The sequence below is a fragment of the Ictalurus punctatus genome, chromosome 4, assembly GCF_001660625.3.
Source record: "Ictalurus punctatus breed USDA103 chromosome 4, Coco_2.0, whole genome shotgun sequence".
Lineage (NCBI taxonomy): Eukaryota > Metazoa > Chordata > Actinopteri > Siluriformes > Ictaluridae > Ictalurus > Ictalurus punctatus.
In genome coordinates this window covers 24713004-24732800 of record NC_071284.1, presented here as the reverse complement: position 1 = coordinate 24732800, position 19797 = coordinate 24713004, and positions in this window count along the sequence as shown.

The window sequence follows — 19797 nt, the reverse complement described above, 5'->3', positions numbered from 1 at the left end:
TCATGGACCTGTAAGTTCAGGGTGAGCTGCATGGAAGTCCTCACTGAGCTGTGGGTCCAGTAGGTCTTGTGTCGGAATCCAGCATTTTTCTTCTGGTCCGTAGCCCTCCCACTCGATTAAATATCCCAGCTTACCCCTCCTGTGCCTAGAGTTGAGGATATTATTTATCAGGTATGCAGGTTGCCCATTGATATGCAGTGGTACAGGAGGGGTTTCGGAGGGCACCTCCGTGGCTAGAGGTCCTGTGATGACGAGTTTAAGTCGTGACACGTGGAAGGATGGGGCCATGCAGCTGTGTTGAGGTAATTCCAGACAGTAGGTAACCTCATTGATTTGTTTGAAGATCTTGAATGGCCCCGTGTATGTTGGGGTGAGTTTTTTGCAGCCATGAGGTTGTCTCAAGTCCCTTGTGGTTAACCAAACCCTATCGCGGGGCTGGTAATGTGGATGCTCACTGCGGCGGCGATCAGCTCTACGTTTGAATATGTGTGCCGTCTGTCTCAGGCGCTGCTGTGTGTTGGACCAAACTTGTTCGTTCCTCTGGAACCACTGATCCACTGCTGGTGATTCCGTGGGAGTCGCATTCCAAGGAAACAGTGGGGGTTGGTAACCTAGTACGCACTGAAATGGTGTGAGGCCCATGGGTGAGTGTCATAGTGAATTTTTTGAGCATATTTGGCCCACTGAAGGAATCTGCTCCAATCCTCGGGCTTTGAGGCACAGAATGTCCTAAGGACCCGGCCTAGTTCCTGGTTGACTCGTTCCACTTGGCCGTTAGGTTGTGGATGATAACCAGATGTGAGATTGACTGTGATCCCCATTTTTTCCATAAAACTGGACCATACCCTGGATGTGAATTGTGGTCCTCGATCATTGACTATTTCCTCCGGGATGCCGAAGTACCTGAAAACATGCTGAAATAGTAATTCAGCTGTCATGAATGTGGTGGGCAGGGCGTGTAGCGGAACGAGCCTTACTGACTTTGAAAATCGGTCCTCCGTTACCAGAATGGTTGTGTTACCTTGGGACTTGGGTAGATCTGTAACAAAGTCAATAGATATATGTGACCATGGGCGTTCTAGTAAGGGTAGGGGTTTGAGCTTGCCAGCAGGAAGTGTCCGTGGTACTTTTCTCTGTGCACACGATGAACATGACACCACCACTCTGTGTATCTCTATTAGGCCATCAGTACTTTTCCCATAACAGATGGTATGTGCGTTGTGCCCCTGGGTGACCTGTGCCAACCACTGCGTGGGCCCAGACAACGAGTTCCTGTCAGTATCGTACAGGCACAAATTGTCTTCCTGAAGGGCATGTTTCTGGAACTTGTGACTGGGGAATGTTCTTTAGCGCTTGATCCAGTTCCCACTCTAGGGCACTAATAATACATGAGGGGGGTATGATGTACTCCTTGTGGTTCCTCCAAACCTCAGTGTTGTCCAGACAAGACAGGGCGTCGGCCTTAGTATTCTTGGATCTGGGTCGGTATGACAGGGTGAACTGGAACCTGGCGAAAAACAGTGAACATCAGGCTTGACAGGGTGACAACCTCTTTGCAGTACTTAGACAGTAAGTTTTTGTGATCAGTGAATATGACGAAATGGTGTGTAGCTCCCTCCAGCCAGTGTTGCCATTCTTCCAGGGCTAGCTTAATGGCCAAGAGTTCTCTATTGCCCACATCATAGTTTCTTTCAGCAGGTGATAGTTTTCGTGAAAAGAATGCCACCGGATGGAGTTTGGGCCTCTCTCCAAAACGCTGTGAGAGAACAGCTCTTACGCCTGTCTCTGATGTGTCGACCTCCACCATGAATGGTTTGGATGGGTCTGGGTGCTTGATAATGGGAGCGGTTGTGAAGGCCTTCTTGAGCTGATCAAGTGTTGCTTGGGCAGCTGGGTTCCATGGCAGGCGTTTGGGATTTCCTTTCAACAAGGACGTCAGTGGGTTTGTTATGGAGCTGAAATTTCAGATAAACCTTCTGTAGAAATTGGCGAAACCCAGGAATCTCTGTAGCTCCTTCACGGTTCCAGGCTTGGGCCAGTCTACTACTGCTTTTACTTTTACTTTGTCCATGGTAACCCCCTCAGGGCTGATGATGTACCCCAGAAATGAAATGGTGTCTATATGGAACTCACACATTTTGGCTTTGACATACAGTTGGTGCTGGAGTAATCGTTGCAGGACTTTACAGATGGAGGTGGTGCTAAACCCTGTCTTCCACTCGTCTCCCTCTCTGATCCGGACCAGGTTGTGTGCATTGCGGAGGTCCAGCTTTGTGAAGATGGTAGCAGCGCGAAGTTGTTCTACAGCGACTGGTACTCTCGGAAGGGTAGCGATACTTGATACAGCATTGTTTTAGACCCCTGTAGTCTATGCATGGTCATAACCCTCCTCCCTTTTTCTCCACAAAGAAGAATCCTGAGGAGTCTGGGGACGTAGAGGGTCTTATATAGCCCTGTTGTAGTGTCTCTTGGATGTATTCCTCCATAGCTCTCTGTTCAGTCTGTGATAGTGGGTAAACCCCTCCTTGGGGTGGCGTAGTGCCCGGAAGCAGATCGATGGCGCAGTCGTAGGACCAATGAGGTGGTAATTCACTGGCCTTTTCTTTGCTAAACGTCTCGCTGAGGTCCTGGTATTCAGTGGGAATGTGGACTGTGGTAGTCTTGTTTGGGTTCTCGATGGAGGTGGTCGCTAGCATGATCACGGGTGTTTGAAGACAATGTTTGATGCAATAGGGGGACCAGTGTGTGATCTCCTTGTGAGTCCAGGAAATACCAGGGTTGTGGTGTCCTAACCAGGGGAGGCCAAGGACCACTGGATGTCTGGTGGACACTGTGACATAGAACACCATGCTCTCCTGATGGAGTGTGCTGGTCCAGAGGTTGAGTGGTTCAGTATGATGTGTGATGAACCCCCCCCAATGGGGGCCCCATAAATGGCTTGAATCTGGCATGGTGGGAATAGTGGGCGAACGGGGATGTTGTGCTGCTGTATGGTGGTCTGGTCAATGAAATTCCCCACCGCTCCTGAGTCAATCAGCATTTCTAAAGTACAACATAGTCCTGAGTATTCTACTATGACCGGCAGCAAGAATGCAGATTGAAATGTGGTCTGGGTTAAAGGACCCAAACTCACCCCTGGCTGATGTAGCTTAGCCGCTCCGTGGTCTCCTACATCACGGCATTGCTTGAGAGGGCACTGTCGGATGAAGTGCTTCTCCTCACCACAGTAGAAGCAACGAAGCTCACGACACCGTCTCTCTCTCTCCTCCATGTTAACCCGCGCCCGACCCAGCTGCATGGGTTCAGCGGGGAGACATTGCACCGCAACATCCACCTCGCTGCGTACTGGGCGGTGGCTCTGTAGCAGGCGGTCAATCCCTGGCAAAACATAGTCTCGAGGGCAGGTTGGTTCCATCCTCTCCTGGCCACTACAGTACGAAACTCTAAAGCATAATCCGCAACGCAGCGTGTCCCTTGCTTCAGGGTCAGTAATTCCCCCCGGTCTCCCTGTTGTCTGGAGAGTGATCAAAGATGATCCGTAATCGCTCCATCAGTTGATCCATGGTAGTGATGGTGCTCTCTCCCTATTCCCATTCCGCCGTGGCCCAGAGCAGAGCTCTCCCGGTCAATAGCTCCATGAAATGGATCATTTTCCGACTCTCCGGCATGTCTGGGTAGCTGGAGAAAAACAGGGAGCACTGGAGGAGGAAACCCTGGCAGCGTGCCAGATCTCCATCGTATTTCTCCGGTGCCGTTATGGGAGGAAAATGCGCAGTCGTCGATGTAGCGACCGGCGCGGCTTGAGCTAGCCTAGCCACCTTCTCAGTCAGGTTGGCTAGCTGTTGTCTCTGGTTGCTAATAATCCGGCCGTGACCTTCAATGGCCTGATGCCACCGTGGATCCCCCGCTGCTTCCATTTGGAGGCGAAGTAATCTGTCACCTATCATGGGGAATACGGAAGCAGATGCGGGCGGCAGATTCAAGCAGTATAATCCAGAGGAGTAAACAAAGTTCGTAGTTGAGAAACAGGCAAGGGTCAGGTGATCATGCAAACAAAACAAAACGGGGCAAGGCAGAAATCGAGGTTAGGAACGTAAACAATGGTCAAAGTCACTTTGCGATAAACATGGTAGATAACACTTGGGTAACGACAGAGAAACTAGTCTGCTGAACGTTTACTTCGCAAGGTATGTATGCATCCAAAGTCTCTTATAAGCTGTGGTGAGAGGGCGAAGTGATTGGCTGCAGGTGTGTGTGATCAGAACTCTGGGGAAGGTGAGCGCATGCATGTGTGGGAAGTGTAGTCCTCAGCGGCCATGTTAGAAGTGGGTGTTGCTTCTCGGGAAACCGAGTCATAGCTGGGCTGAGACATGACAATTAACTGCAACCAATATACAACCCCAATTCCAAAAAAGTTGGGACACTGTGCAAAATGTAAATAAAAATAGAATGCAATGATTTGCAAATCTCATAAACCCATATGTTATTCACAATATAACATATCAAATGTTTAAACTGAGTTTTGCAGTTTTAGTATGCCAGTGACCCCAGTGACTCAATTTAGATTTTTTTTTAATGAACTTTTTTTTCATTGTAGAAAGTTCCCTGAGGTAACGTTGAATGAATTCCATCTTCTCCTTTCTGCCACTGGAAACTTTTGTTCTTTTCTTAGATTAGTTTTTGCTTTTTTTTCCGTAGTTTTATTATTTAAAAAAAAAATGGTTTACAGTGAACACAGAAGTCCACATACTGAACAAAAGCCCAGCAAATTTACTTAATTCAAATGTGCTAGGGTGTAGCTTAATTAGAGCCAGGTGTTTATGTTTAGTGTACTTATGTTGGCTATTTAAACCCCTCGTGTGGCTGCGCACTTCGCGCAGAATTATCGGTTGCATCGTTAGTAACGTTTGTAGTGTTTAGAGTGTGTGTTAGTTCAGTAGTGTATGCGGGTAGCATGCTAGCGGTCTCATGTCCCTGTTCCGTTCCCGAGTAATGCCTAGACCATAGTCCTGTTCAACCTAGACTGTGTTTCCTGTGTTTGTTTGTTTGTTTGTTTCTTTGTTTATTAATAAAGACAGCGCTCCTGCGCTTACTTCCTGCCCATCCCTGGGTTTTGTTACAGAATACTGCGCCCAGAAATGGAAGTAGCAGGACAGCCTGGAGGCCGAAAATTTATTTATTTTTGGAACTTCCCGACAATGGAGGAGTACTACGCCTGGCAGCGCAAGCAGCAGGAGGAACACCAAGCTGCGCTATGGAGGCAGCAGGAGGATTTGCGGTGGAAGCAGGGGATGGAAGAAGCAGATCAGCTGCTCCAGGGCGTGGAGGAAGCTCTTCGCTCCCATCTCGTGGAGCGGAACAACGCACCACCATGCTGCCCTGCTAAAGATCCAGTCACGCTGCCCAGTCCGCAATTGAAGGCTGGCCCAGAATCTACGGGGAGGTCTCAGCCGTGGAGCTCCAGCCGGAGGTTAACATGGCAACCTCAGGGCCCCCGTCTCAAGTCAACATGACAGCCGCAGCGCTCCAGCCAGAGGTTAACATGGCAACATCTGGCCCCCCGTTTGAGGTCAACTTGGTGGCCTCAGAGCTCCAGCGTGAGACCTGCGGGGAGGTCTCAGCTGTTGAGGAGGCCGTCCTGCTGTCCTGCCCAGCCAAGGAAGCTGTCCCGCTGTCCAGCCCAGCTGAGGAGGCCATCCTGCTGTCCTGCCCAGCCGAGGAAGCTGCCCTGCTGTCCAGCCCAGCTGAGGAGGCCATCCCGCTGCCCTGCACAGCTGGGGAAGCTGTCCTGCTGTCCAGCCCAGCTGAGGAGGCCGTCCTGCTGCCCTGCACGGCCGAGGAAGCTGTCCTGCTGTCCAGCCCAGCTGAGGAGGCCATCCCGCTGCCCTGCACAGCTGTGGAAGCTGTCCTGCTGTCTAGCCCAGCTGAGGAGGCCGTCCTGCTGCCCTGCATGGCCGAGGAAGCTGTCCTGCTGTCCAGCCCAGCTGAGGAGGCCGTCCTGCTGCCCTGCATGGCCGAGGAAGCTGTCCTGCTGTCCAGCCCAGCTGAGGAGGCCGTCCCGCTGCCCTGCACAGCTGTGGAAGCTGTCCTGCTGTCTAGCCCAGCTGAGGAGGCCGTCCTGCTGCCCTGCATGGCCGAGGAAGCTGTCCTGCTGTCCAGCCCAGCTGAGGAGGCCGTCCCGCTGCCCTGCACAGCTGTGGAAGCTGTCCTGCTGTCCAGCCCAGCTGAGGAGGCCGTCCTGCTGCCCTGCACGGTCAAGGAAGCTGTCCTGCTGTCCAGCCCAGCTGAGGAAACCGTCCCGCTGCCCTGCACAGCTGAGGAAGCTGTCCTGCTGTCCAGCTCGGCCGAGGAGGCCGTCCCACTGCCCTGCCCGGCCGAGGCAGCTACCCTGAACTCCAGCCCTGCTGAGGACACCCCTCAGAGTTCCAGTCCCACTGGGTATGCCGCCCAGCCTTCCAGTCCCGCCGGGGGTGCCGCCCAGCCTTCCAGCCCTGCCGGGGACGTCGCCCATCGTTCTCGTGCCGTCGGGGGCAGTGCCCAGCATTCTCATACCGCCGGGAGTGGTGCTCCGCCTGTCTGCTGCCCGGCGGAGGCCACCTCGTTTTCTGTGGCAGCGAAAGACAGCTTTCCCAGGGGCCCAGGACCCCCGTTGGAGGGGGGTTTTTGGCACTCTGGGAGAGGCGCCTTTGAGGGGGGTTCTGTTACGCCACGGCTGGCAGAGGGCACTGCGGCACAGCTTCCAACAAGACACGTGACACTGTTGTTTTGGTTTCGTTCTCTTCCTGCTTGGACATTGGCTGGATGTAGGAGGGTGTACCTTAATTAGAGCCACGTGTTTATGTTTAGTGTACTTATGTTGGCTATTTAAACCCCTCGTGTGGCTGCGCACTTCGCGCAGTATTATCGGTTGCATCGTTAGTAATGTTTGTAGTGTTTAGCGCGTGTGTTAGTTCAGTAGTGAATGTGGGTAGCATGCTAGCGGTCTCATGTCCCTGTTCCATTCCAGAGTAATGCCTAGACCGTAGTCCTGTTCAACCTAGACTGTGTTTCCTGTGTTTGTTTGTTTGTTTATTAATAAAGACAGCGCTCCTGCGCTTACTTCCTGTCCATCCCTGTGTTTCATTACATTAACATAATTTGTTATCATACATCAAACATGATTTGATCATATATTTTATGTTTATTGCAAAATATTAATGTATACAATATTTAAGTAGTTTGAGAGTGTAGGAACATTGACTCGATTACGTAATTGTCAGTGCTCCATGGGACTGAGCATTCGGTGCACCACATTTTATTTGATAAAATTAAAGACTTTTATTTACAAACATTTCTACACTGTTGAAAAGAAAAAGTTTATTTAATAAAGGTAACGTTAAATCAAGTTTATTAAGTACACTACCTGTCAAAAGTTTTGAAACACTTGTTTATTAAAAAAAATTTTTTCACATTTTAGAATATTACAGACAGCAAAGCTACTGTACGAAATAACATAAATGGGTCAAGTCTGTGTACGTAATCTTTAATGTAGGAAAGAACTACAATCCCAAATTATTTTTAAGTCACATTTGGATTTCATCATTCACACATACAGATATGATCCTAGACCGACCAATTCAATACAGACATGATCTACATGTCTAGCACTTTCATGCGAATAAAGCCCCATTTAAATTGAATTGAAAAAAAATATTGATATGTTACAACAGTCAACCATACAATGCCATCCGAAATAATAATTAGCAAATGTAATCATAACTTTAACAAACATTTACTGCAGTTCTGCATGTTTATCCATGTGCTGTTGCCGTACCTAGATGGCCAAGATGGTGGACACACTCCCGTATATGCTGCTCAGGTCGGGCAGAGACTCACATCCATGAGCCTTGCTGCTTCAAATACATGTGATGTGCTGCTCTTGCAAGGACCATATTGCAGCAAGGCAAAAGTGCAAACTCATCGATCTAGTTGAACACACCTAAGGTAAGATCAACTAAGTTAACTAAGTTATGTTTATGAATTTGATTAGTGGTATCATTTTTATATTTTTTTCCAATAGCTGATGTAGAATCAGCATGGTGGATAGCACTTTTATGTTAATTAATTCTAAATCTAAGTTGTCTCCTTGTTTTTCTTACATATTTGATGCCATCTATGGTATATGCAAGAAGGTTGCATGTTATCAATTCTTTTTAATTTGTACTCTTTTGGTCACAAAGCTGTTAAAAGTCAGAACAATTTTTTAACCGTGGCACAGACGGATAACAAAGTCTGAGCAGCGTGTCACAGCTAAGTTACAGTACAGTTGCAAAAGCTGGGAAGGTGGGATGTACCATCATATTTGTTCATACAAATATGTGGAATTGGTGTATGACTATGTATCTGCTAACTGACTTGAGATGTCACTCATACACCAACATATTGAGACAGGGTTTTTCCAGAACTAAACAAAAATACAGTAAGAATTCTCATCTCAAGAAAATACAGGAGAAGATCATTCTAGAAATATACATAATGTAAAAATGTGTGAAAAGAACATCACTCACTTTCTGTCCAGCTGTACATGCACTACTACATGCACTACTACATGAGTAGTTATATCATACACTTTCTGTCAAACTGTCAGTCAAAGTAGTGTGTTTGATAATTTATGACCCTCTGTGCTTCCCTGACTGGCAGGTCTGTAGGGGTGGTGAGGGGGGTAACCCTATTGAGTGTATCAACTGGTCAATCTGGCTCCTTTGTGTCTGGGGGTGTTGTGGAGAGGTGTGTGTGGGGGGAATAGCCCCCCTTCCAACAAAAGGTGTTTATGTTAATGAGTTTGGTTTTTGGTGGGGTGAAATACGTCTGAAAAGAAATAATGTTTTTAATGTGGGGATGTGTTTGTGTAAACACATTGTTAGAAAAGCATGATGTTTGAATGTGTACATATATGAGTAGAATATTTGTTTTGTGAAATAAATGAAAACAATTGTTGATTATGTTTTTAGGGATCCCGGTTTACCTTTGAATAAAAAGTTTAGGAGTTAAAGCGTCTTTTTTTAAAAAAGAATCTATTTAAAAGAATCGTTTGTATTACATACATTCTAAAACAAACCTTTAGGATGTAAAAATTATTAAAAGAGCTGTTTAAAAAGAATCCGTATTACTAGGCTTCCAAAAAAAACACATAAAAACTTTAGGAGGTAAAAAAATGGTTAAAAGAGTTGTTTAAAAAGAATAGCGCATATTACATGACTTCTAAACAAAGATCCATATGAGTTAAAATGTTAAAGTGCTGGTTAAAAGAATCGCCGTAATGTTTAAACTAGGAGATAAGCTTTTTCCAGAGATGTCTTCCAGTCGCTGTGTTAAGCAGTAATGAAGTTAAACTGAAACACCTCACTCTCGCTAAACCCTGTCCACACATGCGTGTTTTCAGACATGCCTCTCTCTCTTCCTCTCTCTCTCTCTCTCTCTAAACACACCCATACACGTGTTTTCATCGTAGCCAGTACGTTCTGTCAAAATGTCAATCATGGCGGTAGAACTAGAGGGCTAATTTATTGCCTCGTCCTTGTCAGGCCTGCGTTTCTCTAGGAGTGCTTAATTTATGGCCCTTTGTTTCTTCCGGACCAAGAGTTTTTTATGACCGGGGGGGGGTCGTGGTGTGATCCTACAGATTGTTTATGATAATGAGTGTCTGTGGGGGTGTTAATGGGTTTTTAAATAGCTTGTTAAGACATTATGGTTAAACACAGAAGACAGTCTGCAACTAACTGTTACAGTGGTTACACTGAGAACTCCTAATATCTCTAGAAGACGGTTCTGCATCACGTCTATAAGAGGTGCTGATGAAAAGATTGAGGAGTTAACTTTTGCTCCAAGAAAAAAACAACAATGTATTAGTTTGTCAAAAATTCTTCGTGTGGGTGATGAGCTTGTAAAGGAGCTGTTGTTTAATCCCAAGCAGGGCATTACCAACTCCGGAGATCCTCTCTTAAGACCGCTCTCATGCTGTGATGATTAAAAACGGGGTGGCCTGTGTCACAGTGAAACACATATTATGAAGATGTCTCAAGATTCTACATACACCTGCTACAGCAACACCCCGGAGACAGTGCCGGCTCTGCCTGACGACAACGCGACAATGCTAGAATCCCCTCCGCAAACATACGACAACAAGTGGTTGGATAATTTCTGCAAGGAATTAGGATATCATAACCTAAGTTTCCTCACAACTCCGTACGGAATCAGCGGCTCTTTAACTGGCGCCTCTGCTTACATTGGTGTTGACGACACAGGTGGCTGTATTCGATCTGACGCGTTCAAGATTATAAAAGCGACAGTCGTGGTCCTTCTGGAGCATGTTATCAATAAAAAACTGAAAGATCTCTGTCTGGGTTGCGAAGTGGATCATCCGAGTCAGCTTAGACACTCCTGTCTGTTCGAACCTGACGCGTATTTCTTTGACAAATACTTTGAGGAACTATCGCGTATTCTGCTCAAGCCTGGGCTTAAACATTTCATCGCTCAAGCCTTGAGTTGGTTTGGTTTGAGGGTTAACCCGCAAAGGATCGGTGGATGCCGTTCTACACGAGCTGCAGGACGAAGTGTATATCGTGCAAAGGCTTAACGAGGTCAGAGAGAAACTTGTGGATGTCAGCAGCGAGCAGATCGTCTACGACGCCGTGGACAGCTGGAAGGGGGTCACACCAACCGTTTGAGATGGGGAATGTGTGCAGCGCTAAAGGATTAGCAAAGTGTCTGCTTAAACGCCGTATTAGGTGCGAGATGTCCAGTCTGTTGTACAAATGCCTTACAGACTGTGTTGCTGTATTCGTAGCTCTAAACGGATGCGATGTTGACCCGAGACGTCTAACAAATCTCGTGAATCAGATGTGTCTTGTGCGAGGTACGGTGTGTGATTGGACTGCTTTGGTACATATGTGTATTAACGCGTACGACCCGATTTTGGTTCTATCACAAAAATACTAGATCTTGTGACTGAATGTGGCAGACGTATTAGGATTGCAGACATTTTATGTATGTGTACATATGCGTATGATGTGTGTGAAATTCTGCTGTCGAGAAATGACCAGACAGATGTCTGTGAAATAATCGATGCATTTATATATTGGTTGACAAAAACACTGTGATGTGTATAAAATTCCTACACTCCCTCAATGATGATGTATGATAACGTTTATGATCTTTCACTGAAATAAATACCAAGACATTTAAGACCACCTGTGTTATTCTTTTGTGCTTGTTAAAGTGTCAACATGTCAGCAGACCTAAAAAAAAGTCTATTACACACCTTCAAATGCAGGGTCTTTTGGTGGTAAAAAGTGTTTAAAAGACAGCGTTTTAAAAGAAACAGGGGTTCGTTTAACAGATAAACAAGTTTCGGATTGGCTCGCTGGAGAGGATGCTTACACGCTACACAGAACTGCATCGTTAAAATACAAAAGAAATCGCGTTTTTGTTTATGGTATTGATATGCAGTTTCAGGCAGATCTGGTCGATATGTCTGCATACGCCAAGGAAAACGACAATGTTCATTTTCTGTTGATGTGCATAGACATGTTTAGTAAATACGCATGGACATTTATTAAAAAATAAATCCAGCGTTGAGGTGTCTAAAGCGTTCCAATGTATACTGGATGAGGGCAGGGTGCCCCGTAAACTACAGACAGATAATGGGAAAGAATTTTTTAATAAACATTTTCAAAACATGACAAAAAAGTACAACATACAACATTTTGCAACAGCCACCGATTTAAAAACGTGCATCGTCGAGCGGTTTAATAGAACCTTAAAAGGGCGGTTGTGGAGATATTTAACTGTTACAAACTCCAAACGCTATATCGATATTCTACAAGACATCACGGATGGATACAATGCCAGCTATCACAGGAGCATTAAGATGAGACCTATTGATGTGTCCAAAGAAAATTAATCTGCTGTGTATAAAAACCTATATGGATCTAAAGACGGCCCAGGCGTAACCCCTAAATTTAAATATAAGGCTGCCAACATTGTTAGATTTTCTAAAGTAAGAGGTCCGTTCAGAAAAGGTTATAAAGAAAACATTACGCACAAGTTTTTCCACTATAACAGAATGCAAATCATGCGAACGCCCGGTCTATAGATTGTGTGATTATGACGGCGATGTTATCGATGGTGTTTTTGAAGAGGAATTACAAAAAATTTTGTGAACAAAAACAAAGCATTTAAAGTGGAAACAATTTTAGACAAGAACAAACAAGGTCGAAAAACAATGGTTTTGGTTAGATGGCTCGGATAACCCTCAAAATTCACATCGTGGATCGACCAGAAAGAATTGGTTGATGTACAGGACCCCATAAAAACAGACGAAACCTCGTAGATGGCACACATTCATGTAAAAAACCAACCATGACTGCTGGTGGTTTTATGTAATGCTTCCCTTTAATGCCTCAAGGACTGTTTATCCAGAAAATATATCTCGTGTTATACAACTCGATTATCGAAAACTATTAATCTAAAAGGAGAATGGCAAGTCGGGTTAATCGAATTTGAATATCCGCTGTTGTGGTACACATTTAATGAGGAAGATGCTACGTTCATTTTCAACTATGGTGAAACAAGGAAGACTGAGAATCGGGTCACCGAATATAATATTGAAGGCAGTATATCAAACGCATCTTACAGGATAAAGACCGGATATTATAACGACGTAGTTTTTTTGATCAGGGAGATCCCTGACACAACGTGCGAGTCTCGGCTATGACCATGGTAAAAATTAATTTTTTCTCAAAGGCCCTCCGAAGACATCGCTGACATTTTATGGAAAGGTGGCCAATATTTTAGGATTAAAACCGGGGGTTGCTATTGAAACTACGGACCATGCTCTTGAAAGATCTGGCATGACTTATGAGCCTTTTCAGGCTGACATTAATGCGGGGTTTTACAGTATGTATATTTATACCGATATCATAGAAAAGCAGAATGTGGGGGATTTCTACGTGCCGCTACTGAGATGTGTACATATAGAGGGGGAGAGCCACAAGAATGTTAGTGTTAGATACGACACCCCACACTACGTATCGATTAATAAATCGTCCGTCAGTGAGATAACCATACAAGTGAAAGACGATCAAAATCGAGACGTGTGCTTCAGTTATGGGAAGGTATGTGCCAAGCTGCATTTTAGGCCTGTGAAACAATTTGTTTAAAAAAAAAAAAAAAAAAAAATGTCATATTTCAACAATCACCACACAGACCCTCTGCGTTATGTTCAATATTACCAGAATCAAGCGGGGAATGGGCTACCCAGTTATGCAGGGGGCAGAGTTATGTATGGAGCCGCGTTAGGGGGTGTGTTTAGAGGTCTCTTTAGAATGGCCATTCTTTTGCTAGAATGCAGTTTTAGCATAGCCAAACCACATCTTAAATCAGCAGCAAAAAACATACTAAGCGATGTTATTAGCGATACATTATCGCATACGTTTAATAATAACAACAATAATAACACATCCAGATGAATATCAGAAACATCGCCTCTGGAGTTTTTTATAGCGGGGACTGGAGAAGATTATGTGGACCTAAACAACACCCTTGTTTTTTTGCGTCTCAAAATCACTAATGCAGACGGCACAGACATAGCAGACGGAGCCCCCGTGGGACTTATTAACTATGCCGGATCTACAATATTTTCACAAGTGGACATGTCGCTTGGAGACCGTCTCATATCACAAACTTCCAACACATTTCCTTATCGATGCATAATAGAGTGTCTCGCCAATTATGGGAAAGACGCTCTTGAAACGCTGTTCTAAGTGTGGCTCTTTTACAAAGACACTGCCGGTCACATGGATGTAACGGACCCTGCTGGCAGTAATAGAGGTTTGACCAAACAAGCTGCATTTACCAATGCCAGCAACGTTGTTGAACTACTGGCTCCCATTCACAGTGACATATTCTTTCAAGAAAAACTCATGCTTAAGGGTGTGGACATTAAAATTCGCATGACGAGGGCAAAAGATGAATTCTGTTTGATGAGGAGCGACGCTGTGGCCTATAAACTAAACATCGTGTCAGCTTCACTGTTTGTGAAAAAAGTGTTGGTATCACCAGCTGTGAGATTGGGGCACGCGCAAGCATTGCTCTCGACGCCAGCCAAATACCCCATCGACAGGGTATGTGTGAAAAACTTCTCAAAACTTGTTCTTAGGAACTCTACCAAAATCTGTTGTTCTGGCTATGGTTGATAATGACGCGTTTACTGGCTCATATAATAAAAATCCGTTCACCTTTAAAAACTATGACCTAGAATTTTTGGCAGTTTATCTGGACGGCCAACAGCACCCCGCTAAACCTCTGCAGCCTGAATATGGAAGTGGCTCTGCAGTACACGAATTTTACCAGTTAGCGCTGGCTTCTGGAAAGCATCTTAAAAATCAACCTCTAGCTATTGATAGGGAGGATTTTCTGCATGGGTATACCCTTTATGCGTTTAATCTCACGCTGGACGAAGACTGCAGTCAACACGTGTCGCTTATCAAGTCTGGGAACATTAGGCTAGAAGCACGTTTTAGACAACCTCTACCCCGAACGATCAACTTAATTGTTTATGCCATATTTGACAGCATCATCGAAGTGTCAAATTGCAGACAGATCCTGGTTGATTACTATTAACAGGCAAAATGGACACCATCCAGCTTACGGCTATAATGGATAAGATCTCGTGTAATACCCATTTTCTCTGTGTACTACCGTGTGACTACCTACCAAAAGTCCCTTCAAGAAAAATACCATCAATGGTGATAATCAACACGCATCCTTCAGGACTCCCGGGTGAACACTGGCTAGCCATCTACATAAACAAGGGTTGTTTTTTTGACAGCTTTGGTAATAAACCAGGTGACAATTGTTTTCCACAGGATATCAAAAACTTTCTAAACCACAATTCTAGAGTGATTCAACATTCAGCAGTACAAGTCCAAGATTTTTCGGCAGAGACCTGCGGGCAGCATTGTGTGTTTTTTCTCTATCACATGGTAAAAGGGCATGATTATGACCATGTGTTGAGGATGTATACCGGCGATTTTATTAAAAATGACAAGATGGTGTCAGCATTTATGAAAAAACTAAAACTAAAAAAAGGTCTTTGTAATGAAAATGTTTTCAAATGTATTCGTTGTGTTCAGACAGGTGAAATGTTTGTCTAACACTAGATTTTTTCAATAAAAACAAAGAAAAGAGATTTCTTCTTCTTTTGACTTTTTATTATTATTATTATTATTATTATTATTATTATTATTATTAACATTAATATTATTATTTTTATACATACACCACATGCAGCAATATAGATAATAACAAGATCATAAACAATAGAAAACTCGTAGATTAAAAACATAGCCACTGACTCATGTCAAGAGTGGGTGATTTGAATACAGGGCCATCTGAATAATTTGATTGTGCTGATGGTGTGCTCGGAAATATTTTCTGTTTTTTTACGCTTCTTAGACGAGTTGGTTATAGGCGAAGTCGACTGGTTTTGAAAGAGTTAATTGCGTGTCTGACATAATGGTTTGGCACCGTTGAGTATGATTATGTTTAAAGTAGAAAAAACCTTCAGAAATTCGAGCCAGCCGACAGGTCTTCGGGCATCAGAAATCTTTTGCGGAGCCATGATGCCTTTAACTGAATCGAGCATATGTGAACCAGGAATAGTTCTACCGTTAAACACAAACTCTCCTGAATCGTCCCAAGATGTGACATCTTTCATTTTTAGACATTTTATCTAAAATGTAGCAAGCGTTTTTTACACTCCTCTGCGGAATATTCTTCAAAATAACAGCTGCTACGTTATCTAAACCATCGTGGCTGTTTACGCCGGGCGGCGCAGACGGCTTTTCTTTTTCAGGATGCTCAGTCTGCATAGGTGTCGATGTTAATGTGCTGTTTTCACGGTCCCCTTGTTTAGCGACTGTTAAAAAGTGCTGTAAAATGTTTGTGTACATCTTCGCTTTTTCATAACTGTCCAATTAGAGCGGTGCAAGATATTTCTTATAGCTATGTCCAAATCATTCTCCACAATTTGCTGAATAGATTTGCGTGCTGTCCCGTTCTTTAGTTTGTCCAACTGGTGCTGCGGGACTAAAAACATTTTCTCTGCGTACTCCATTTCCTCTGTTATCTAGATGCAATCAGGCTGGAGATGAAAGGAATAGCCACGCTTAAGAGCGGTAGAAGAAAGCCACCCTGTTGATTTATTACAAGTCTCTTTCTTTTAACACCAACAGTCTTATCCGCTACAAATTTGATTACGCTTTTCCTTTTTCTGAGTTTCTGGTATTGTTGAGATGTGAGAGATATATTGCCGTAGAGAACATTAAGAGCTACTTCACACAATGTCGCAACGAGTTCGTCTGTGGCAGTTTGTAAAATAATCCGTCTTTGTTTGGGTGATGCTTTTAATAATATTTTTAAAAGCGGCAGGTTTCTACAAAGTTTGGCAGACATTTCACTATCTTCTTTTCTGGAGATATACCACAGGGTGTGGCGCAAGTAAATCTGTTCTGAGCCGATAGTGTTTGGGAGTTTTTGTTTTATAATCAATCAGCAGATACCCGAAAGGCTTGCTGGTTGCATCTTGATAACATTCCATAAAAAAATTTGTGTTGCCGGGATACATTTGTCTTCCTAGAACACTGACTTGATTAGCATCTCTGGGATTTTTAAACAACATTAGATAATTTGTGTTTAAGCTGATGGTCCTACTGGCTTTCCCTTGGCAAAATAAATTCTGTACAATATAAATATAAATAGCGCTAAGATTTCTATGATGTACATATTGGGTAAAGACCTTCTCCACCTCGTTGTTACCGCTGGCCTCTTTCATCAGATCATCGAGTGTTGGCCGGAAACAGAGCATCATCATTCAGAGTCTGTGCTAATCCTTCAACAAATTTTATTTTGTACATTTTCAACAATTCATCATACAACGGTTGCCAACAATCATAAATATACACAATATTTTCAATTTTTTTAGAAATCAAATGTACAGCATTTTGTAACAACATTTTTACAAAATATGACTTCCCCGAGTTTGAAGGTCCGCTTATCACACATGAAAAAGGGTGATGTAATCTGAAATCAAACCCCTCTGTGTCTCGCACACCCCTATGTCCAAAAAGATTGTCAGAAGCCATATGGGATCATTGTGAAATCTGGGAGCAGTACGCGTTTGTTGTACACAACCTTAAACTTTTTAACAACTGACCTGTTGTGTAGTGTGAATTGTTTTCTATTACGTACAATGGTATATGCCAGTATATGATGACTATTATCCACCCCACGACGTAGTGATCGACAAGTCCAATCAGGGTGTCTAATCTAATGGCTTTTGAATTTACTGCGTTGAGCGTGACACCTTTGGCTTTCATGCATACCTTACCCTTTTGCAGTGCGGTAGCCGTATGTTTTTGGTCTGCGTGAACAAAATTCTACAATATGATCACCAGCTCCAACCTCGTCAGTTAAATTATGGAGATAGGGGCCCAACGGAGGTTCCCAGTCGCCCTCTCTAGATGTAAAGATCACACTGTCAATGTTACAGGCTACAACAGCCTGTCACCCAATCTGTCCATTAATTTGTAAAGTTCTAGACGGGCATGAGCTGTTGTGAAAGCCCCAAGAAAGATGTTGATGTCGCGAGTGTGCCCCCCTTTCCCATCCGCATAACACCACTGAATTAGAGCCACGCTGTCTGAAACGAAGGAAAAGTGTTTAACATCATAACCATCACTGAATATGTGCTGTGTAAATTGTTCCGGGTCCGAAATTAACTCTGTACACGGTAAGTTTTCACGCATGGAGAAACGACCCCAAAGTGAGTTCATCAGAAGTTTGTTAATAGACCGCCGTGCTGGGTTGCGACTTATCTTACCAGCATCCATCTTAATCCCCTCTTTCTCAAAGTAGTCTGTATGAGATGTAGGATTCCTTGTCTGCGTCTGTCATAACGTGTGTGGGGAAACCGCTGGCCTCTTGTTTGTATTGTAAAAATGTTTTAACATAATCACAAAACAAAGTTTCTGACTGCTGTGGAAAATGCCACACCTCGTCCACGTTCGTTACAATATAACCCTTTCCCACACCTTTCAACAGCTCTATGCTGACCCAACACCCTGAAATAGCTCTTTCCTCATCAGTATGACCACACGGGTCTGTCTGATTCTGATGTTCGGCGCATGTACGACAGAGTGGAAACATAAGCTTACCACCGGTCCTATAGGGAAGGACGGGGTGAAGCAGTTTTCGTGGTGGCAGTACTGTAGCCTTGACAAACCCATAACAATTTTCAAGAGGTTCAAAATCCTTGAAAATTATTTGTGGATGTTCTATGGGGTAACATTTTTTGGCCTGGCAAAAGGGGTACAAACTTGTACAGTCGACATATCGTATTTTTTCATTAACGTCGGCTTTGTGATACAATTTGTACTTGTTAGTACGACCACCAAATAGTGCATTGCGCGCTTTCAATCGTTCAGGATGTGTGTAAGTGGACATAAACGCCATTACAGTGACATCGTTCTGTTTAGCGTTATTCCAATCACATTCCCACATCACCTCAACATCGAGACCATACGCCTTTTCCAAAATTTCGACCTTATCATCAAACTGTCTTCTGAGCAAACCGTAGGGCACTTTTGATAACGGATGTAAATGGTTTGGGTTATATCGACATTCATGCCCGTGAAACATGCATCCGTTGAATTCGAAACCGTATTTGACACCATCCTTTTCATAATAACCATCGAGATGATATTTTCCAATCACCATCTCTCCATGATTTAAAGCGTGCTGAATGTTCACGCCGCGAGTTGTTTTGACATATTCAAGCCATTCAATGGAAACAGCAGAGTATGTCTTGTTTTGATTTGTGTATGCATTGTTATGGGTCAGAGCTAGTGTGTCTTTTGGTAGGTAGTGGGTTTTATACACAGCCATGCAGCACGGTGCTAAAGTGGTGTATCTGAATGGGTCGAGTTTGGTACATTGTATGATTTCGTCACGGTACTTCATGCATGCCTCACGGAGCAAAACAACATCGTTCTTGCCGTGCATGGCGAGCTTTTTTTAAATCAAAAACCTTACCCGACACCGTAACATACCACTCATCAAACAGAGCCCTCTCTTTGTCAGACATTGTCTCATAGCCGTAGAAATGCTTGTCAGGGTATGGGCCTACGCAGTCTTCATTTTCTATTCTGTTGAACAGGTGTGGAAAATTACCTTTCTCAGCACAGGTTAGATTTAACGCGGCGGATGTCATGGACAGACACATAGGGATGAAAGAGTAGCTATCGATGAAACGTTGCTTGAATGTCTTATCATACATTAAAATTATCCGACAGCCTTGCATAGTAATTTGGAGTGTTAGCCCTACTTTTGGAAAATATTCCAATAGTATTAAATTGTCAAACCCTGAAGCGTTGTGTGCAACCCATGTGTAATTCTGATAATGAGGCTGTCTAAACTTTTTAACAAGTTGATCTATGCAGTCTGTACCAGCAGCTGTGAACTCTTCCCTTTAAATGTAATGGCGCATACGAAATTTGCTACGTGTTTACCGTCTGTGTGTTGTGTGTTAAAATTATAATAAATGTATTTGTCGCTAGGTGGTTCCATTTTTATATTAAATGTATATTTATATATATATATATATATATATATATATATATATATATATATATATATATATATAAAATACATTTTTGTATGAAACATTGGTGTACTCCGACATTAACCAATTCAGCTTTA